The sequence below is a fragment of the Nerophis lumbriciformis genome, linkage group LG32 (genome assembly GCF_033978685.3).
Source record: "Nerophis lumbriciformis linkage group LG32, RoL_Nlum_v2.1, whole genome shotgun sequence".
In the NCBI taxonomy this organism is placed as follows: Eukaryota; Metazoa; Chordata; class Actinopteri; order Syngnathiformes; family Syngnathidae; genus Nerophis; species Nerophis lumbriciformis.
In genome coordinates, this window is record NC_084579.2 from 23,390,740 (window position 1) to 23,410,410 (window position 19,671).

Consider the following 19,671-nt stretch of genomic DNA (forward strand, 5'->3'; position numbering starts at 1 on the left):
GATACAATATTACAGGCATTTTTAGACAAAATGCATGTTTGGTTTTGGAATTATGTTTATATTACTTTCATATTTAGAATGACAGTTATACTGTCATATTGAGTAAAAGAAACTAACTTGTGTCTTTACAAACCTTACAAAATATTTTTTCCAGTAAAACTCACAAAGATACATATCTCCAGGCATTATTAGCCATTTTGCATGTGTGGTTTAGAAGTTATGTTTAAATAACTAAATAATAACTAAAATTGAGTGTGACAGTATACTGTCATAATGAGAAAAACCCATATTTTGTATTTACAAACCTTACAAAAACAACTGATTCTAGTTAAACTCACATGGATACAATATTACAGGCATTTTTTGACATAATGCATGTTTAATTCTGGAGTTATGTTTGTATAACTTTTATATTTAGTATGACAGTTATACTGTCATATTGAGTAAAAAAAAACTTAACTTGTGTCTTTATAAACCTTACAAAATATTTTTTTCGAGCAAGACTCACAAAGATACATATCTCCAGGCATTATTAGCCATTGTGCAAGTGTGGTGTAGGAGTTATGTTTAAATAACTGTCAGATTGAGTGTGACAGTATATTGTCATAGTGAGCAAAACCCATATTTTGTATTTGCAAACCTTACAAAAACAACAAATTCTAGTTAAACTCACATGGATACAATATTACAGGCATTTTTAGACATAATGCATGTTTGGTTTTGGAGTTATGTTTATATAACTTTCATATTTAGTATGACAGTTATACTGTTATATTGTGAAGTGAAGTGAAGTGAATTACGAACCCCTTTTCCATATGAGTTGGGAAATTGTGTTAGATGTAAATATAAATGGAATACAATGATTTGCAAATAAGTTTCAACCCATATTCAGTTGAATATGCTACAAAGACAACATATTTGATGTTCAAACTGATAAACATTTTTTTTTGTGCAAATAATCATTAACTTTAGAATTTGATGCCAGCAACACGTGACAAAGAAGTTGGGACAGGTGGCAATAAATACTGATAAAGTTGAAGAATGCTCATCAAACACTTATTTTGAACATCCCACAGGTGAACAGGCAAATTGGAACAGGTGGGTGCTGTGGGTGCCATGATTGGGTATAAAAGTAGATTCCATGAAATGCTCTGTCATTCACAAACAAGGATGGGGCGAGGGTCACCACTCTGTCAACAAAGGCGTGAGCAAATTGTTGAACAGCTTAAGAAAAACCTTTCTCAACCAGCTATTGCAAGGAATTTAGGGATTTCACCATCTACGGTCCGTAATATCATCAAAGGGTTCAGAGAATCTGGAGAAATCACTGCACGTAAGCAGCTTAGCCCTTGACCTTCGATCCCTCAGGTTGTACTGCATCAACAAGCGACATCAGTGTGTAAAGGATATCACCACATGGGCTCAGGAACACTTCAGAAACCCACTGTCAGTAACTACAGTTGGTCGCTACATCTGTAAGTGCACATTAAAACTCTCCTATGCAAGGCGAAAACTGTTTATCAACAACACCCAGAAACGCCGTCGGCTTCGCTGGGCCTGAGCTCATCTAAGATGGACTGATACAAAGTGGAAAAGTGTTCTGTGGTCTGACGAGTTCACATTTCAAATTGTTTTTGGAAACTGTGGACGTCGTGTCCTCGGGACCAAAGAGGAAAAGAACCATCCGGATTGTTATAGGCGCAAAGTTGAAAAGCCAGAATCTGTGATGGTATGGGGGTGTATTAGTGCCCAAGGAAAGGTCATGTAACACCGTGGTGAACATGCCCTTTCCCAACTACTTTGGCACGTGTTGCAGCCATGAACTTCTAAGTTAATTATTATTTGCAAAAAAAAAAAAAAAGTTTATGAGTTTGAACATCAAATATCTTGTCTTTGTAGTGCATTCAATTGAATATGGGTTGAAAAGGATTTGCAAATCATTGTATTCCGTTTATATTTACATCCAACACAATTTCCCAACTCATATGGAAACGGTCATGTTGGCAGCGACAGTGAAACCTGGAGAGGCGTGATTGGGAAGAATGGCTGCCCGGATCTGAACCCGAGTGGTGTTTTGTTATTGGACTTTTGTGCCCGTCACAGATTGTCCATAATGAACACCATGTTCAAACATAAGGGTGTCCATATGTGCACTTGGCACCAGGACACCCCAGGCCGCAGTTCCATGATCGACTTTGTAGTTGTGTCATCGGATTTGCGGCCTCATGTTTTGGACACTCGGGTGAAGAGAGGGGCGGAGCTTTCAACCGATCACCACCTGGTGGTGAGTTGGCTGCGATGGTGGGGGAGGATGCCGGACAGACCTGGCAGGCCCAAACGCATTTTGAGGGTCTGCTGGGAACGTCTGGCAGAGTCTCCTGTCAGAGAGAGTTTCAATTCCCACCTCCGGAAGAACTTTGAACATGTCACGAGGGAGGTGCTGGACATTGAGTCCGAGTGGACCATGTTCCGCGCCTCTATTGTCGAGGCAGCTGATTGGAGCTGTGGCCGCAAGGTAGTTGGTGCCTGTCGTGGCGGTAATCCTAGAACCCGTTGGTGGACACCGGCGGTGAGGGATGCCGTCAAGCTGAAGAAGGAGTCCTATCGGGTTCTTTTGGCTCATAGGACTCCTGAGGCAGCGGACAGGTACCGACAGGCCAAGCGGTGTGTGGCTTCAGCGGTCGCGGAGGCAAAAACTCGCACATGGGAGGAGTTCGGGGAAGCCATGGAAAACGACTTCCGGACGGTTTCGAAGCGATTCTGGACCACAATCCGCCGCCTCAGGAAGGGGAAGCAGTGCACTATCAACACCGTGTATGGTGAGGATGGTGTTCTGCTGACCTCGACTGCGGATGTTGTGGATCGGTGGAGAGAATACTTCGAAGACCTCCTCAATCCCACCAACACGTCTTCCTATGAGGAAGTAGTGCCTGGGGAATCTGTGGTGGGCTCTTCTATTTCTGGGGCTGAGGTTGCTGAGGTAGTTAAAAAGCTCCTCGGTGGCAGGGCCCCGGGGGTGGATGAGATCCGCCCGGAGTTCCTTAAGGCTCTGGATGCTGTGGGGCTGTCTTGGTTGACAAGACTCTGCAGCATCGCGTGGACATCGGGAGCAGTACCTCTGGATTGGCAGACAGGGGTGGTGGTTCCTCTCTTTAAGAAGGGGAACCGGAGGGTGTGTTCTAACCATCGTGGGATCACACTCCTCAGCCTTCCCGGTAAGGTCTATTCAGGTGTACTGGAGAGGAGGCTACGCCGGATAGTCGAACCTCGGATTCAGGAGGAACAGTGTGGTTTTCGTCCTGATCGTGGAACTGTGGACCAGCTCTATACTCTCGGCAGGGTCCTTGAGGGTGCATGGGAGTTTGCCCAACCAGTCTACATGTGCTTTGTGGACTTGGAGAAGGCATTCGACCGTGTCCCTCGGGAAGTCCTGTGGGGAGTGCTCAGAGAGTATGGGGTATCGGACTGTCTGATTTTGGCGGTCCGCTCCCTGTATGATCAGTGTCAGAGCTTGGTCCGCATTGCCGGCAGTAAGTCGGACACGTTTCCAGTGAGGGTTGGACTCCGCCAAGGCTGCCTTCTGTCACCGATTCTGTTCATAACTTTTATGGACAGAATTTCTAGGCGCAGTCAAGGCATTGAGGGGCTCCGGTTTGGTGGCTGCAGGATTAGGTCTCTGCTTTTTGCAGATGATGTGGTCCTGATGGCTTCATCTGGCCAGGATCTTCAGCCCTCGCTGGATCGGTTCGCAGCCGAGTGTGAAGCGACTGGGATGAGAATCAGCACCTCCAAGTCCGAGTCCATGGTTCTCGCCCGGAAAAGGGTGGAGTGCCATCTCCGGGTTGGGGAGGAGACCCTGCCCCAAGTGGAGGAGTTCAAGTACCTCGGAGTCTTGTTCACGAGTGAGGGAAGAGTGGATCGTGAGATCGACAGGCGGATCGGTGCGGCATCTTCAGTAATGCGGACGCTGTATCGATCCGTTGTGGTGAAGAAGGAGCTGAGCCGGAAGGCAAAGCTCTCAATTTACCGGTCGATCTACGTTCCCATCCTCACCTATGGTCATGAGCTTTGGGTTATGACCGAAAGGACAAGATCACGGGTACAAGCGGCCGAAATGAGTTTCCTCCGCCGGGTGGCAAGGCTCTTCCTTAGAGATAGGGTGAGAAGCTCTGTCATCCGGGGGGAGCTCAAAGTAAAGCCGCTGCTCCTCCACATCGAGAAGAGCCAGATGAGGTGGTTCGGGCATCTGGTCAGGATGCCACCCAATCGCCTCCCTCGGGAGGTGTTTAGGGCACGTCCGACCGGTAGAAGGCCACGGGGAAGACCGAGGACACGTTGGGAAGACTATGTCTCCCGGCTGGCCTGGGAACGCCTCGAGATCCCCCGGGAGGAGCTGGACGAAGTGGCTGGGGATAGGGAAGTCTGGGCTTCCCTGCTTAGGCTGCTGCCCCCGCGACCCGACCTCGGATAAGCGGAAGAAGATGGATGGATAGATATGGAAACGGGGTTTGTACATTTAAATAGCGCTTTTTCTCAAGTGACTTAAAGCGCTTTACATTGTGAAACTCAATATCTAAGTTACATTTAAACCAGTGTGGGTGGCAGTGGGAGCAGGTGGGTAAAGTGTTTTGCCCAAGGACACAACGGCAGTGACTAGGATGGCGGAAGCAGGGATCGAACCTGCAAGCCCCAAGTTGCTGGCACGGCCACTTTACCAACCGAGCTATACCGCCCCAGTAAGTAAAAAACAGTAAAAAAAAAACAACAAATTGTGTCTTTACAAATCTTACAAAATATTTTTTTTCCAGTAAAACTCACAAAGATACATATCTCCAGGCATTATTAGCCATATTACATGTGTGGTTTAGGCGATATGTTTAAATAACTGTCAGATTGAGTGTGACAGTATACTATAACCTTACAAAAAAAAACGGATTCTAATTAAACTCACATGCATACAATATTACAGGCATTTTTAGACATAATGCATGTTTGGTTTTGGAGATATGTTTATATAACTTTCATATTTAGTATGACAGTTATAAAGTCATATTGAGTAAAAAAAACCAACTAACTTGTGTCTTTACACACCTTACAAAATATTTTTTTTCCAGTAAAACTCACAAGGATACATTTCTACAGGCATTATTATCCATTTTGCATGTGTGGTATAGGAGTTATGTTTAAATAACTGTCAGATTGAGTGTGATAGTATACTGTCATTGAGAGAAAAACCCGTATTATATACTTGCAAACGTTATAAAAACAACTGATTCTTCTTCAACTCTAATGGATTCAATTTTAAAAGGCAATTTTAGACATAACGCATGTTTGTTTTTGGAGTTATGTTTATATAACTTTCACATTTAGTATGACAGTTATACTGTCATATTGAGTAAAAAAAACTATATTGTGTCTTTACAAACCTTACAAAATATTTTTTTTCAAGTTAAACTTACAACTTACTTAGGCCAGAATGAAATGTTTGGAGCGGGAGAGCGAGGTTCAACGCACAGGTCCTGGACCTGGTGAGACGCAGGAGGAGCCCGGACAGGAGACACCCCACAGATCCCAGTCCCTCCACATACCGGAGTCTCTCAATCCCAGCAGAGTAGTTCCACAGCAGCGGATTATATGGCCCCAAGCAAACAGACGGAGCGAGTGGCTGCAGTTTGATGAGGACGTGTCCAACATCATCCAAGCCACAGCTAAAGGAGATGTCGACAGCAGGCTCCAGGCAATGAGTACCATCATCGTCAGCTATGGCTCAGAAAGATTCGGACGGATGGAGAAGGGCAACACTGAGGCCACCCCCTACACCATGAATCGCAGAGCCACTAAGATACACCGACTGCGCCAGGAGCTTCGAACCCTCAGGAAACAGTTCAAGAGAGTTTCTGAGGAGGACAAACAACCTTTAGAAGAGCTGCGCAACATCCTGCGGAAGAAGCTGACAACTCTCCGCAGAGTAGAGTGGCACAGGAGGCGTGGAAGAGAGAGAGCTAGGAAGCGAGCAGTCTTCATTGCCAACCCCTTTCGGTTTGCTAAACAGCTGCTCGGGGACAAGCGCAGTGGCTGGCTTGAGTGCCCAAGAGAGGAAGTGAATCGCTTCCTCCAGAATACCATGAGCGACCCACTGAGGGGACAAGATCTAGGACCCAACAGAGCGCTCATCAGCCCTGCGCCACCAACGGCAGAGTTCCAGTTGACAGAGCCCAGTTTGAAGGAGGTTGAAGAGGTCATCAAGGCAGCCCGCTCAGCATCTTCCCCGGGCCCCAGTGGTGTACCTTACCTCGTCTACAAGCGCTGTCCAGGTCTTCTCAAGCATCTGTGGAAGACCTTGAAGGTGATCTGGCGAAGGGGGAGAGTGGCCAACCAGTGGAGGTGTGCAGAGGGAGTATGGATCCCCAAGGAGGAGGACTCGAAAAACATCAACCAGTTTCGGACTATATCACTTCTGAGTGTGGAAGGGAAGGTGTTCTTCAGCATTGTCTCCCGAAGACTGACCGAGTTTCTCCTCAAGAACAACTACATCGACACCAGTGCAGAAGGGGGGGATTCCTGGAGTCCCCGGCTGTCTAGAGCACAACGGTGTCGTCACACAGCTCATCAGAGAGGCCCATGGGAGCAGAGGAGAACTTGCTGTGTTGTGGTTGGACCTGACTAACGCCTATGGGTCCATCCCACACAAGCTAGTTGAGCTTGCGCTACACCGCCACCATGTTCCCAGCAAGATCAAGGACTTGATCCTGGATTATTACAATAACTTCAGGCTCCGGGTCACTTCTGGGTCAATAACCTCTGACTGGCATCGCCTTGAGAAGGGAATAATAACAGGATGCACCGTCTCCGTTGTCCTTTTTACACTGGCGATGAATATGGTGGTAAAGTCTGCTGAGGTGGAATGCAGAGGGCCTCTGTCCAGATCAGGTGTTCGACAGCCCCCCATTAGAGCCTACATGGATGACCTTACCATAACAACAACATCAGTACCAGGGAGCAGGTGGATCTTGCAGGGATTGGAGAGGCTCATTGGGTGGGCCAGGATGAGTTTCAAGCCCGCAAAGTCAAGGTCCATGGTGCTGAAGAAGGGGAAGGTGGTCAACAAATTCCGATTCTCAATCTCAGGAACGGTCATTCCATCCATCACGGAGCAACCAGTCAAGAGCTTGGGAAAGCTCTTTGACTCCAGCCTGAAGGACTCTGCTGCTATCCAGAAGTCTACTGAAGAGCTTGGAGGGTGGCTCACCAAAGTAGACAAGTCTGGCCTACCTGGTAGATTCAAAGCCTGGATCTACCAGCACTCCATCCTTCCCAGAGTCCTGTGGCCTCTCCTTGTATATGCAGTCCCAGTAACAACAGTGGAAGCCTTTGAAAGGAAGATCAGCAGCTTTCTGCGGAAATGGCTGGGTCTCCCACGCAGCCTCAACAGCGCTGCTCTGTACGGGACAAGCAACATCCTGCAGCTACCTTTCAGTGGGCTCACTGAAGAATTCAAGGTGGCACGCACAAGAGAAGCCCTACAGTACAGAGACTCCAGGGACTGCAAGGTGTCATCAGCCGGGATTGAAGTGAGGACAGGAAGGAAGTGGAAGGCAGAAAAGGCAGTGGAGGTGGCTGAGTCACGCCTTAGACAAAAGGCACTGGTTGGGGCCATAGCAACAGGGAGAGCAGGCTTGGGCTACTTCCCAAAGACCCAAGTCAGCCAGGCCCGGGGCAAAGACAGACAACATCTACTCCAGGAGGAGGTCCGAGCAGGCTTGGAGGAAGAGCGAGTGGGCAGGGTAGTGGGACTCCGGCAACAGGGGGCATGGACAAGATGGGAGGGCACGTTGCAGCGCAAAGTCACCTGGTCAAACATCATGCAGGCAGACCTCCACCGCGTCCGGTTCCTCGTGGCAGCAGTCTACGATTCCCTCCCTAGCCCAGCAAACCTCCATGTTTGGGGGAAGAGCGAGACACCCTTCTGCTCCCTTTGCTCCGGAAGAGGCTCCTTGGAACATCTCCTCAGCAGTTGCCCAAAGTCTCTGGCTGATGGTCGCTATCGCTGGCGTCATGACCAGGTACTCAAAGCAGTTGCTGAGAGCATAGCCTTAGCCATCAGCAGCAGCAAGCAACATCATGCGCCAAAGAAGGCAATCTCTTTCATCAAAGCTGGGGAGAGACCTCGTGCACGTCCAAAGACAATAACAGGACTCCTTCACACAGCCCCTGATTGGCAGCTACACGTTGACCTGGAAAACAACTGAGGTTCCCCCAGCACATTGTAAAAACATCTCTACGGCCAGACATGATCATCATCTCAGAGGCTTCAAAACACCTCATCATGCTGGAACTAACAGTGCCTTGGGAGGAGCGGATTGAGGAAGCCAACGAAAAGAAACGTGCCAAGTATCAGGAGCTGGTGGAGGACTGCAGGGGCAGGGGCTGGAGGACTTTCTATGAGCCAATAGAAGTTGGTTGCCGTGGCTTTGCAGGACGCTCCCTCTGTAAAGTGCTTGGCCGATTGGGAGTCAAAGGGGCGGCCAAAAGGAGGGCCATTCAATCCGCAAGTGAAGCGGCAGAGAAAGCCACGAGGTGGTTCTGGCTGAAAAGGGCAGATCCGTGGGTTGCTACTGGGACACAAGCAGGGACTTGATCACCCCGGCTGGGTCGCCTGGACGAGGGTGTCTGATGTTGCGAGACCCGAAACACCCGATGAATCCAGGATACATCACTGATGATGTGTCCCAGTGCATCCAGGAGATGTATCTTTCAAGACAAAGATACATTTTTCCAGGCATTATTAGCCATTTTGCATGTGTGGTTTAGGAGTTATGTTTAAATAACTGTCAGATTGAGTGTGACAGTATACTGTCATAGTGAGTAAAACCCATATTTTGTATTTGCAAACCTTACAAAAACAACTGATTCTAGTAAAACTCACATGGATACAATATTACAGGCATTTTTAAACACAATGCATGTTTGGTTTTGGAGTTATGTTTATATTACTTTCATATTTAGTTTGACAGTTATACTGTCATATTGAGTAAAAAAAAACGAATTTGTGTCTTTGCAAACCCTACAAAATATTTTTTTTCCAGTGAAACTCACAAAGATACATTTCTCCAGGCATTTTTAGCCATTTTGCATCTGTGGTTTAGGAGGTATGTTCATGTTTATAACTGTCAGATTGCGTGTGACAGTATACTGTCATCGTGACAAAAACCCATATTTTGTATTTGCAAACCTTACAAAAACAACTGATTCTAGTTAAAGTCACATGGCAATATTGCAGGCATTTTTAGACATAATGCATGTTTGGTTTTGGAGCTATGTTTATATAGCTTTCATATTTAGTATGACAGTTATACGGTCATATTGAATAAAAAAATACTTGTGTCTTTGCAAACTTTACAAAATATTTTTTTTTCTAGTAAAACTCACAAAGATACATTCCTCCAGGCATTTTTTTAGACATTTTGCATGTGTGGTTTAGGAGTTATGTTTAAATAACTGTCAGATTGAAAGTGACAGTATACTGTCATAGAGAGAAAAACCCATATTGTATACTTGCAAACCTTACAAAAACAACTGATTCTAGTTAAACTTACATTGATACAATGTTAAAGGCAATTTTAGACATAATGCATGTTTGGTTTTGGAGTTATGTTTATATAACTTTCATATTTAGTATGACAGTTATACTGTTATATTGAATAAAAAAACTTACTTGTGTCTTTGCAAACCTTACAAAATATATTTTTTCTAGTAAAACTCACAAAGATACGTTTCTCCAGGCATTTTTAGCCATTTTGCATGTGTGGTTTGGGAGTTATGTTTAAATAACTGTCAGATTGAGTGTGACAGTATACTGTCATAGTGATAAAAACCCATATTATATATTATAAAACTTTTTTTTATTTGCAAACCTTACAAAAACAACTGATTCTAGTTAAACTCACATGGATACAATTTTACAGGCATTTTTAGACATAATGCATGTTTGGTTTTGGAGTTATGTTTATATAACTTTCATATTTAGTATGACAGTCATACTGTCACATTGAGTAAAAAAAACTAACTTGTGTCTTTACAAACCTTAAAAAATATATTTTTTTCGAGCAACACTCACAAAGATACATATCTCCAGGCATTATTAGCCATTTTGCATGTGTGGTGTAGGAGTTATGTTTAAATAACTGTCAGATTGAGTGTGACAGTATACTGTCATAGTGAGCAAAACCCATATTTTGTATTTGCAAACCTTACAAAAACAAATGATTATAGTTAAACTCACATGGATACAATATTTAAGGCATTTTATAAATAATGCATGTTTGGTTTTGGAGTTATGTTTCTATAACTTTCATATTTAGTATGGCAGTTACACTGTCATATTGAATATAAAAACTAATTTGTGTCTTTACAAACCTTACAAAATATATTTTTTCTAGTAAAACTCACAAAGATACATTTCTCCAGGCATTTAGCCATTTTGCATGTGTGGTTTAGGAGTTATGTTTAAATAACTGTCAGATTGAAAGTGACAGTATACTGTCATAGAGAGAAAAACCCATAGTGTATACTTGCAAACCTTACAAAAACAACTGATTCTAGTTAAACCCAAATGGATACAATATTACAGGTATTTTTAGACATTATGCATGTTTGGTGTTGGAGTTACGATTATATAACTTTCATATTTAGTATGACAGTTATACTGTCATATTGAGTAAAAAAACAACAACTTGTGTCTTTACAAACCTTACAAAATATTGTTTTCAGCAAAACTCACAAAGATACATATCTCCAGGCATTATTAGCCATTTTTTATGTTTGGTTTAGGAGTTATCTTTAAAAAAATGTCAGATTGAGTGTCACAGTATACTGTCATAGTGAGAAAAACCCATATTGTATATTTGCAAACCTTACAAAAACCACCGATTCTAGTTAAACTCACATGGATACAATATTACATGTATTTTTAGACATAATGCATGTTTGCTTTTGGAGTTGAATTTATAGAACCTTCATATTTAGTATGACAGTTATACTGTCATATTGAGTAAAAAAAAACAACTAATTTGTGTCTTTACAAACCTTACAAAATATTGTTTTCGAGGAAAACTCACAAAGATACACATCTTCAGGCATTATTAGCCATTTTGCATGTTTTATGTAGGAGTTATGTTTAAATAACTGTCAGATTGAGTGTGACAGTATACAGTCATAGTGAGAAAAAAAACATATTTTGTATTTGCAAACCTTAAAAAAAAAACGTATTCTACTTAAACTCTCATGGATACAATATTACAGGCATTCGTAGACATAATGTATGTTTGGTTTTGGAGTTATGTTTAGATAATGTTCATATTTAGTATGACAGTTATACTGTCACTAATTTGTGTCTTTGCAAACCATACAAAATATATTTTTCTAGTAAAACTCACAAACATACATATCTTCAGACATTATTAGCCTTTTTGCATGTTTGGTTTAGGAGTTATGTTTAAATAACTGTCAGATTGAGTCTGACAGTATATTGTCATAGTGAGAATAAACATTATTTTGTATTTGTAAACCTTACAAAAACCACTGATTCTAGTTAAACTCACATGGATACAATATTACAGGCATTTTTAGACATAAAGCATGTTTGGTTTTGGAGTTATGATTATATAACTTTTATATTTAGAATGACAGTTATACCGTCATATTGAGTAAAAAAAAACTAACTTTCATCTTTACAAACCTTACAAAATATTTTTTTCCAGCAAAAATCACAAAGATACAAATCTCCAGGCATTATTATCCATTTTGCATGTGTGGTTTAGGAGTTATGTTTAAATAACTGGCAGATTGAGTGTGACAGTATATTGTCATAGTGAGAAAAACCAATATTTTGTATTTGTAAACCTTACAAAAACCACTGGATCTAGTTAATCTCACATGGATACAATATTACAGGCATTTTTAGACATAATGCATGTTTGGTTTTGGATTTATGTTTATAAAACTTTCATTTTAGTATGACAGTTATACCGTCATATTGAATAAAAAAACGTACTTGTGTCTTTGCAAACCTTACAAAATATATTGTTTCTAGTAAAACTCAACGATACATTTATCCAGGCATTTTTAGCCATTTTGCATGTTTGGTTTAGGAGTTATGTTTAAATAACTGTCAGATTGAGTGTGACAGTACACTGTCATAGTGAGAAAAACCCATTTTTCGTATTTGCAAACCTTACAAAAACAACTGATTCTAGTTAAACTAACATGGATACAATATTACAGGTATTTTTAGACATTATGCATGTTTGGTGTTGGAGTTATGATTATATAACTTTCATATTTAGTATGACAGTTAAACTGTCATATTGAGTAAAAAAATTAAAACTTGTGTCTTTACAAGCCTTACAAAATATTTTTTCCCAGCAAAACTCACAAAGATACATATCTCCAGGCATTATTAGCCATTTTGTATGTGTGGTTTAGGAGTTATGTTTAAAAAAATGTCAGATTGAGTGTAACAGTATACTGTCATAGTGATAAAAACCCATATTGTATATTTGTAAACCTTACAAAAACCACAGATTCTAGTTAAACTCACATGGATACAATATTACATGCATTTTTAGACATAATGCATGTTTGCTTTTGGAGTTATATTTATATAACTTTCATATTTAGTATGACAGTTATACTGTCATATTGAGTATAAAAAAAAACTAACTTGTGTCTTTACAAACCTTACAAAATATTGTTTTCGAGCAAAATTCACAAAGATACAAATCTTCAGGCATTATTAGCCATTTTGCATGTTTGGTGTAGGAGTTATGTTTAAATAACTGTCAGATTGATGTGACAGTATACTGTCATACTGAGAAAACCCCATTTTTTGTATTTGCAAACCTTTCAAAAACAACTGATTCTAGTTAAACTCACATGGTTACAATATTACAGGCATTTTTAGACATAATGCATGATTGGTTTTGGAGTTATGTTTATATAATTTTCATATTTAGTGTGACAGTTATACTGTCATATTGAGTAAAAAAAAAAAAATTTGACTTTACAAAACTTACAAAACATTTTTTCCAGCAAAACATACAAAGATACATATCTCCAAGCATTTTTAGCCATTTTGCATGTGTTTAGGAGTTATGTTGAAATAACTGTCAGATTGAGTGTGACAGTATACTGACATAATTTGTTTTTGCAAACCTTACAAATACCATTGATTCTAGTTAAACTCACATGGACACAATATTAAATGCATTTTTTAGACATAATGCATGTTTGGTTTTGGAGTTATGTTCTAACTTTTATATTTAGTATGACAGTTATACTGTCATATTGAGTAAAAAAAACCTAACTTGTGTCTTTACGAACCTTACAAAATATTTTTTTCGAGCAAAACTCACAAAGATACATATCTCCAGGCATTATTAGCCTTTCTGCATGTGTGGTGTAGGAGTTATGTTTAAATAACTCAAATTGAGTGTGACAGTATACCGTCATAGTGAAAAAGACCCATATTTTGTATTTGAAAACCTTACAAACACAAATGATTCTAGTTAAACTCACATGGATACAACAATACAGGCATTTTTAGACACAATGCATGTTTGGTTTTGGAGTTATGTTTATATAACTTTCATATTTAGCATGGCAGTTATAGTGTCATATTGAATTTAAAAACTAATTTGTGTCTATGGCAACCTTACAAAAAATATTTTGTCGAGTAAAACTCACAAAGATACATATCTCCAAACAGTATTAAGCATTTTGCATGTGTGGTTTAAGAGTTATGTTTAAATAACTGTCAGATTGATTGTGACAGTATATTGCTATAGTGAGAAAAAACCATTTTTTTGTATTTGCAAACCTTACAAAAACAACTGATTCTAGTTAAACTCACATGTATACAATAATACAGGCATTTTTAGACATGTTGCATGTTTTTTTTAGGATTTATGATGGAATACATTCTTATTGCTTTTTTCGCATAATCTCAGGATTTCAAGAACATTAGTCATAATGAGTAAAAAAAACTAATTGTTATGTTTTCAAGCCTTAAAAAAGCATATGTTTCAGGTAAAACTCACAAGAATGCATTATTTCAGGCATTATTAGCCATTTTTCATGTATAGTTTAGGAGTTATGTTTAAATAACTGTCATATTGAGTAAAAAAAACTAATTTGTGTCTTTGCAAACCATACAAAAGAAAATGTTTTTAGTAGAACTCACAAATATACATTTCTTCACACATTATTATACATTTTTCATGTGTGGTGTAGGAGTTATGTTTAAATAATTGTCATATTGAGTGTGGCAGTTATTCTGTCATTATGTGTGAAACCTAACTTTTGTAGTTGCAAACCATACAAAAACCACTGATTCTCGTAAAACTCACATAGATTCAATATTGCAGGCATTTTTAGACATTTTACATGTTTGGTTTAGGAGTTGTGGTTGAATACATTTGTATTGCTTTGTTCGCATTATCTCAGGATGCTAAGAACATTACTGTCATATTGAGTAAAAAAAAAACCTTTTTGTTTTTGCAAACCTTACAAAATATAATTTTTCAAGTAAAACTCACAAAGATACATTTCTCCAGGCAATATTAGTAATTTTGCATGTGTGGTTTAGGAGTTATGTTTAAATAACTGTCATATTGAGTCTGAAAGTATACTGTCATAGTGAGTAAAACCCAATTTTGTATTTGAAAACCTTACAAAAACAAGTTATTCTTGTAAAACTCACAGAGATACAATATTACAGGCATTTTTAGACATAATGCATGTTTGGTTTTGGAGTAATGTTTATATAACTTTCATATTTAGTATGTCATAATGAATTAAAAAAAACTAACTTGTGTCTTTGCACACCTTACAAAAGATCATTTTTCTCGTAAAACTAACAAACATGTCTCCAGGCATTATTAGCCATTTTGCTTTTGTTGTTTTGGAGTTATATTTAAATAGATTTGTATTGCTTTTTTCGCATTATCTCAGGATTCTAAGAACATTAGTGTCATATTGAGTAAAAAACTACTTTTTGTGTTTGCAAGATTTAACAAAGCATTTGTTTCAAGTAGCACTCCCAAGGATGCATTCTTTCAGGCATTATTAGCCATTTTTCATGTGTGGTTTAGGAGTTATGTTTAAATAACTTTCATATTGAGTGTGACATGTCATAATGAGTAAAACTTATTTTTTGTATTTGCAAACCTTACAAACACAAATGATACCTAGTAAAACTCACATGGATTCGATATTACAGGCATTTTTACACATTTTGCATGTTTGGTTTAGGAATTATTATGGAATACATTTTTATTGCTTTTTTTTGCATGATCTCAGGATTTTTTTTAGTAGAACTCACAAATATACATTTCTTCACACATTATTATACATTTTTCATGTGTGGTGTAGGAGTCATGTTTAAATAATTGTCATATTGAGTGTGGCAGTTATTCTGTCATTATGTGTGAAACCTAACTTTTGTAGTTGCAAACCATACAAAAACACTGATTCTCGTAAAACTCACATAGATTCAATATTGCAGGCATTTTTAGACATTTTACATGTTTGGTTTAGGAGTTGTGGTTGAATACATTTGTATTGCTTTGTTCGCATTATCTCAGGATGCTAAGAACATTACTGTCATATTGAGTAAAAAAAAAAAAACTTTTTGTTTTTGCAAATCTTACAAAATATGATTTTTCAAGTAAAACTCACAAAAATACATTTCTCCAGGCAATATTAGTAATTTTGCATGTGTGGTTTAGGAGTTATGTTTAAATAACTGTCATATGCTCAATCCTTGCCCCAATTTTATTTGCGCTTTACCTTCTCCCCCTTGGTTCTATTTTTAGGAAGTACAGTATTGCATTTCATTTTTACGCCGATGATTGCCAGATTTGTTTTCCCATGGCAAAAAATAACACGGTTCAACATCTTATTGACTGCCTGCACAACATCAAAGTCTGGCTTTCAGCTAACTTCCTGAGCCTAAATGAAGATAAAACAGAAGTTATGTTCTTCGGTCCAAGTGGTTCTCCCTCCCCCAACGTTGACCTCGGCACTCTGACCCCGTATCTCAGCGACTGTGTCACAAACCTGGGGGTAAAGTTTGACTCAGATTTTAAATTCGAAAAACAAAGCAGCAGCGTCGTTCAAAAAAGCTTTTATCAATTACGCCAAATAGCGAAAGTGAAACCGCTTCTATCAAGTCATGATCTTGAGAAATTAATCCACGCCTTTATCTCGACTCGTCTTGATTACTGTAATGCCCTGTATGTAGGCATTAGCCAGGCCTCCCTCGCCCGCGTGCAGCTCGTGCAGAACTCTGCTGCTCGTCTGCTAACACAGACCCGCAGACGTGAGCACATCACCCCTATTTTAGCGTCCCTTCACTGGCTCCCTGTGCGTTACCGAATCAATTTTAAACTCCTTTTATTTGTTTTTAAATGTCTAAACAACCTCGCGCCAACCTATCTCTCCGTCCTCCTTCAGCCTACTGCCCCACCCGATCCTTAAGATCAGCCGATCAGCTGCTGTTGACGGTCCCTGACACAAGGCTGAAGCTTAGAGGTGACAGAGCTTTCGCCGTTGCTGCTCCCAAGCTCTGGAACGACCTACCCCTGAGTGTTAGACAAGCCTCCTCTCTTCCTGTTTTTAAATCTCTCTTAAAAACATACTTTTATTCCATGGCTTTTAACACTGAGTGATATCCATCCTGCAATGGCGCCCCATAATACACCTGCTGTGAACCTGTTTTTATGTTTTTATGTTTTTATTTATTCTATTTTAATTATTTATTTGTTATCGTGTTCTGTTTGTGTTGTGTTTGCTCGGTACTCGTTTTATCTTTTAACCTGTTCATTGTACAGCACTTTGGCTACCCCTGTGGTAAATTTTAAATGTGCTTTATAAATAAAGTTGATTTGATTTGATTTGATATTGAGTCTGAAAGTATACTGTCATAGTGAGTAAAACCCAATTTTTGTATTTGAAAACCTTACAAAAACAAGTTATTCTTGTAAAACTCACAGAGATACAATATTACAGGCATTTTTAGACATAATGCATGTTTGGTTTTGGAGTAATGTTTATATAACTTTCATATTTAGTATGTCATAATGAATTCAAAAAACTAACTTGTGTCTTTGCAAACCTTACAAAAGATCATTTTTCTCATAAAACTAACAAACATGTCTCCAGGCATTATTAGCCATTTTGCTTTTGTTGTTTTGGAGTTATATTTAAATAGATTTGTATTGCTTTTTTCGCATTATCTCAGGATTCTAAGAACATTAGTGTCATATTGAGTAAAAAACTACTTTTTGTGTTTGCAAGATTTAACAAAGCATTTGTTTCAAGTAGCACTCCCAAGGATGCATTCTTTCAGGCATTATTAGCCATTTTTCATGTGTGGTTTAGGAGTTATGTTTAAATAACTTTCATATTGAGTGTGACATGTCATATTGAGTAAAACTTATTTTTTGTATTTGCAAACCTTACAAACACAAATGATTCTAGTAAAACTCACATGGATTCAATATTACAGGCATTTTTACACATTTTGCATGTTTGGTTTAGGAATTATTATGGAATACATTTTTATTGCTTTTTTTTGCATGATCTCAGGATTCTAAAATATTGAGTAAAAAACTACTTTTTGTGTTTGCAAGATTTTAAAAAAGCATATGTTTTGAGTAAAACTCACAAGGATGCATTATTTTAGGCATTATTAGCCATTTTTCATGTGTGGTTTAGGAGTCATGTTTAAATAACTGGCATATTGAGTGTGACACTTACATAGTGAGTAAAACCTAATTTTGTATTTGCAAACCTTACAAACACAACTGATTCTAGTAAAATTCACATGGATTCAATATTACAGGCATTTTTACACATTTTACATGTTTGGTTTAGGAGTTTAATGGAATAACTATTTTATTGCTTTTTTCGCATTATCTCAGGATTTTAAGGACATTACTGTCATATTGAGTAAAAAAATACTTTTTGTTTTTGCAAGCCTTAAAAAAGCATATGTTTTGAATAAAACGCACAAGGATGCATTATTTCAGGCATTATTAGCCATTTTTCATGTGTGGTTTAGGAGTTTTGTTAAAATAACTGTCATATTGCGTGTGGCAGTTATACTGTCATGAGTAAAACCTATTTGTTTTTTATTTTTAAACCTTACCAAAACGCCTGATTCTAGTAAAATTCAATAGATACAATATTACAGGCATTTTTAGACATAATGCATGTTTGGTTTTGGAGTTAGGGTTATATAACTCTCATATTTAGTATGACAGTTATACTGTCATATTAAGTAAAAAAAACAACAACTTGTGTCTTTGCAAATCTTACAAAATATTTTTGTCCAGTAAAACTCACAAAGATACATTTCTCCAGGCATTTTTTTAGCCATTTTGCATGTGTGGTTTAGGAGTTATGTTTAAATAACTGTCATATTGAGTGTGACAGTATACTGCCATAGTGAGTAAAAGCAAATGTTTGTATTTTTTACAAAAACAACCGATTCTAGTAAAACTCAACATAGATACAATATTACAGGCATGTTTAGTACACATATTGCATGTTTGGTTTTGGAGTTATGTTTATATAACCTCCTTTCTGAGCCGCCACCTTATCGTGGTAGAGGAGTTTATGTGTCCCACTGATCCTAGGAGCTATGTTGTCCGGTGGCTTCTTGCCCCCTGTTAGGGTCTCCCAAGACAAAAAGGTCCTAGGTGAGGGATCAGACAAAGAGCAGCTCAAAGACCATACTTGCCAACCTTGAGACCTCCGATTTCGGGAGGTGGAGGGTGGGGGGCGTGGTCGGGGGTGGGGGTGGGGCGGGGGCGTGATTGGGGGCAAGGGGCGTGGTTGGGGCGTGGTTAAGAGGGGAGGTGTATAATTACAGCTAGAATTCACCATGTCAAGTATTTCATATATATATATATATATATATATATATATATATATATATATATATATATCTACATCCTGAAAATATGCAAACAAAACTGTGTTTGGATAATTGATACTTCAAACTTGCATAAATAAATCTTAAGGAATTTAACATAACTTGGCTTCTGAGAGCTTCAAAATGTAATGAATAAAATGTTAAAGTTGTTGATAAACAAGCAATTATTTTAATAATTAAATATGGTCAATTTAAATGAATTATTATGATCATTTAAATTTAATTACTTCAAATATGTTTATTTTAATGTATAATTATATGGCTGGATGTAATAAGGAGTCAGAAAAAATACAAATAAAAATACAATTAATTTTGATGTTTTTAGCAAAATATAGTAAAAATGTATTTAGTTGTTTTTTTTAAATTAATAAATATATTTATTTTTAGGTAAGATAAACATAATAATACCATTTATCTCTAGTCTGGATGATTTAGTTCTTGTCACCCTGTTGTCCTCCCGTCTCTTCACCAAGGATGGTTCCATGAGCTGGGCAAATGCCCGTAGAGGCCCTACGTTAGTGGTCCCCAACCTCTTTGAAACTGCAGACCGCTTGAAATTTTGTCCGACGGAGGTTAATAAAAAAATACAATCATGTGTGCTTACGGACTGTATCTCTGCAGACTGTATTGATCTATATTGATATATCATGTCGGACCCAGAAATATTAATAACA

The 19,671-nt window shown here is 38.8% G+C and overlaps 1 pseudogene; it reads left to right on the forward strand.

The window, feature by feature from the left end:
* Positions 1-5,725: 5,725 nt before the first annotated feature.
* LOC133575015 (uncharacterized) lies at positions 5,726-8,674 on the forward strand (annotated as a pseudogene).
* Positions 8,675-19,671: the final 10,997 nt, after the last annotated feature.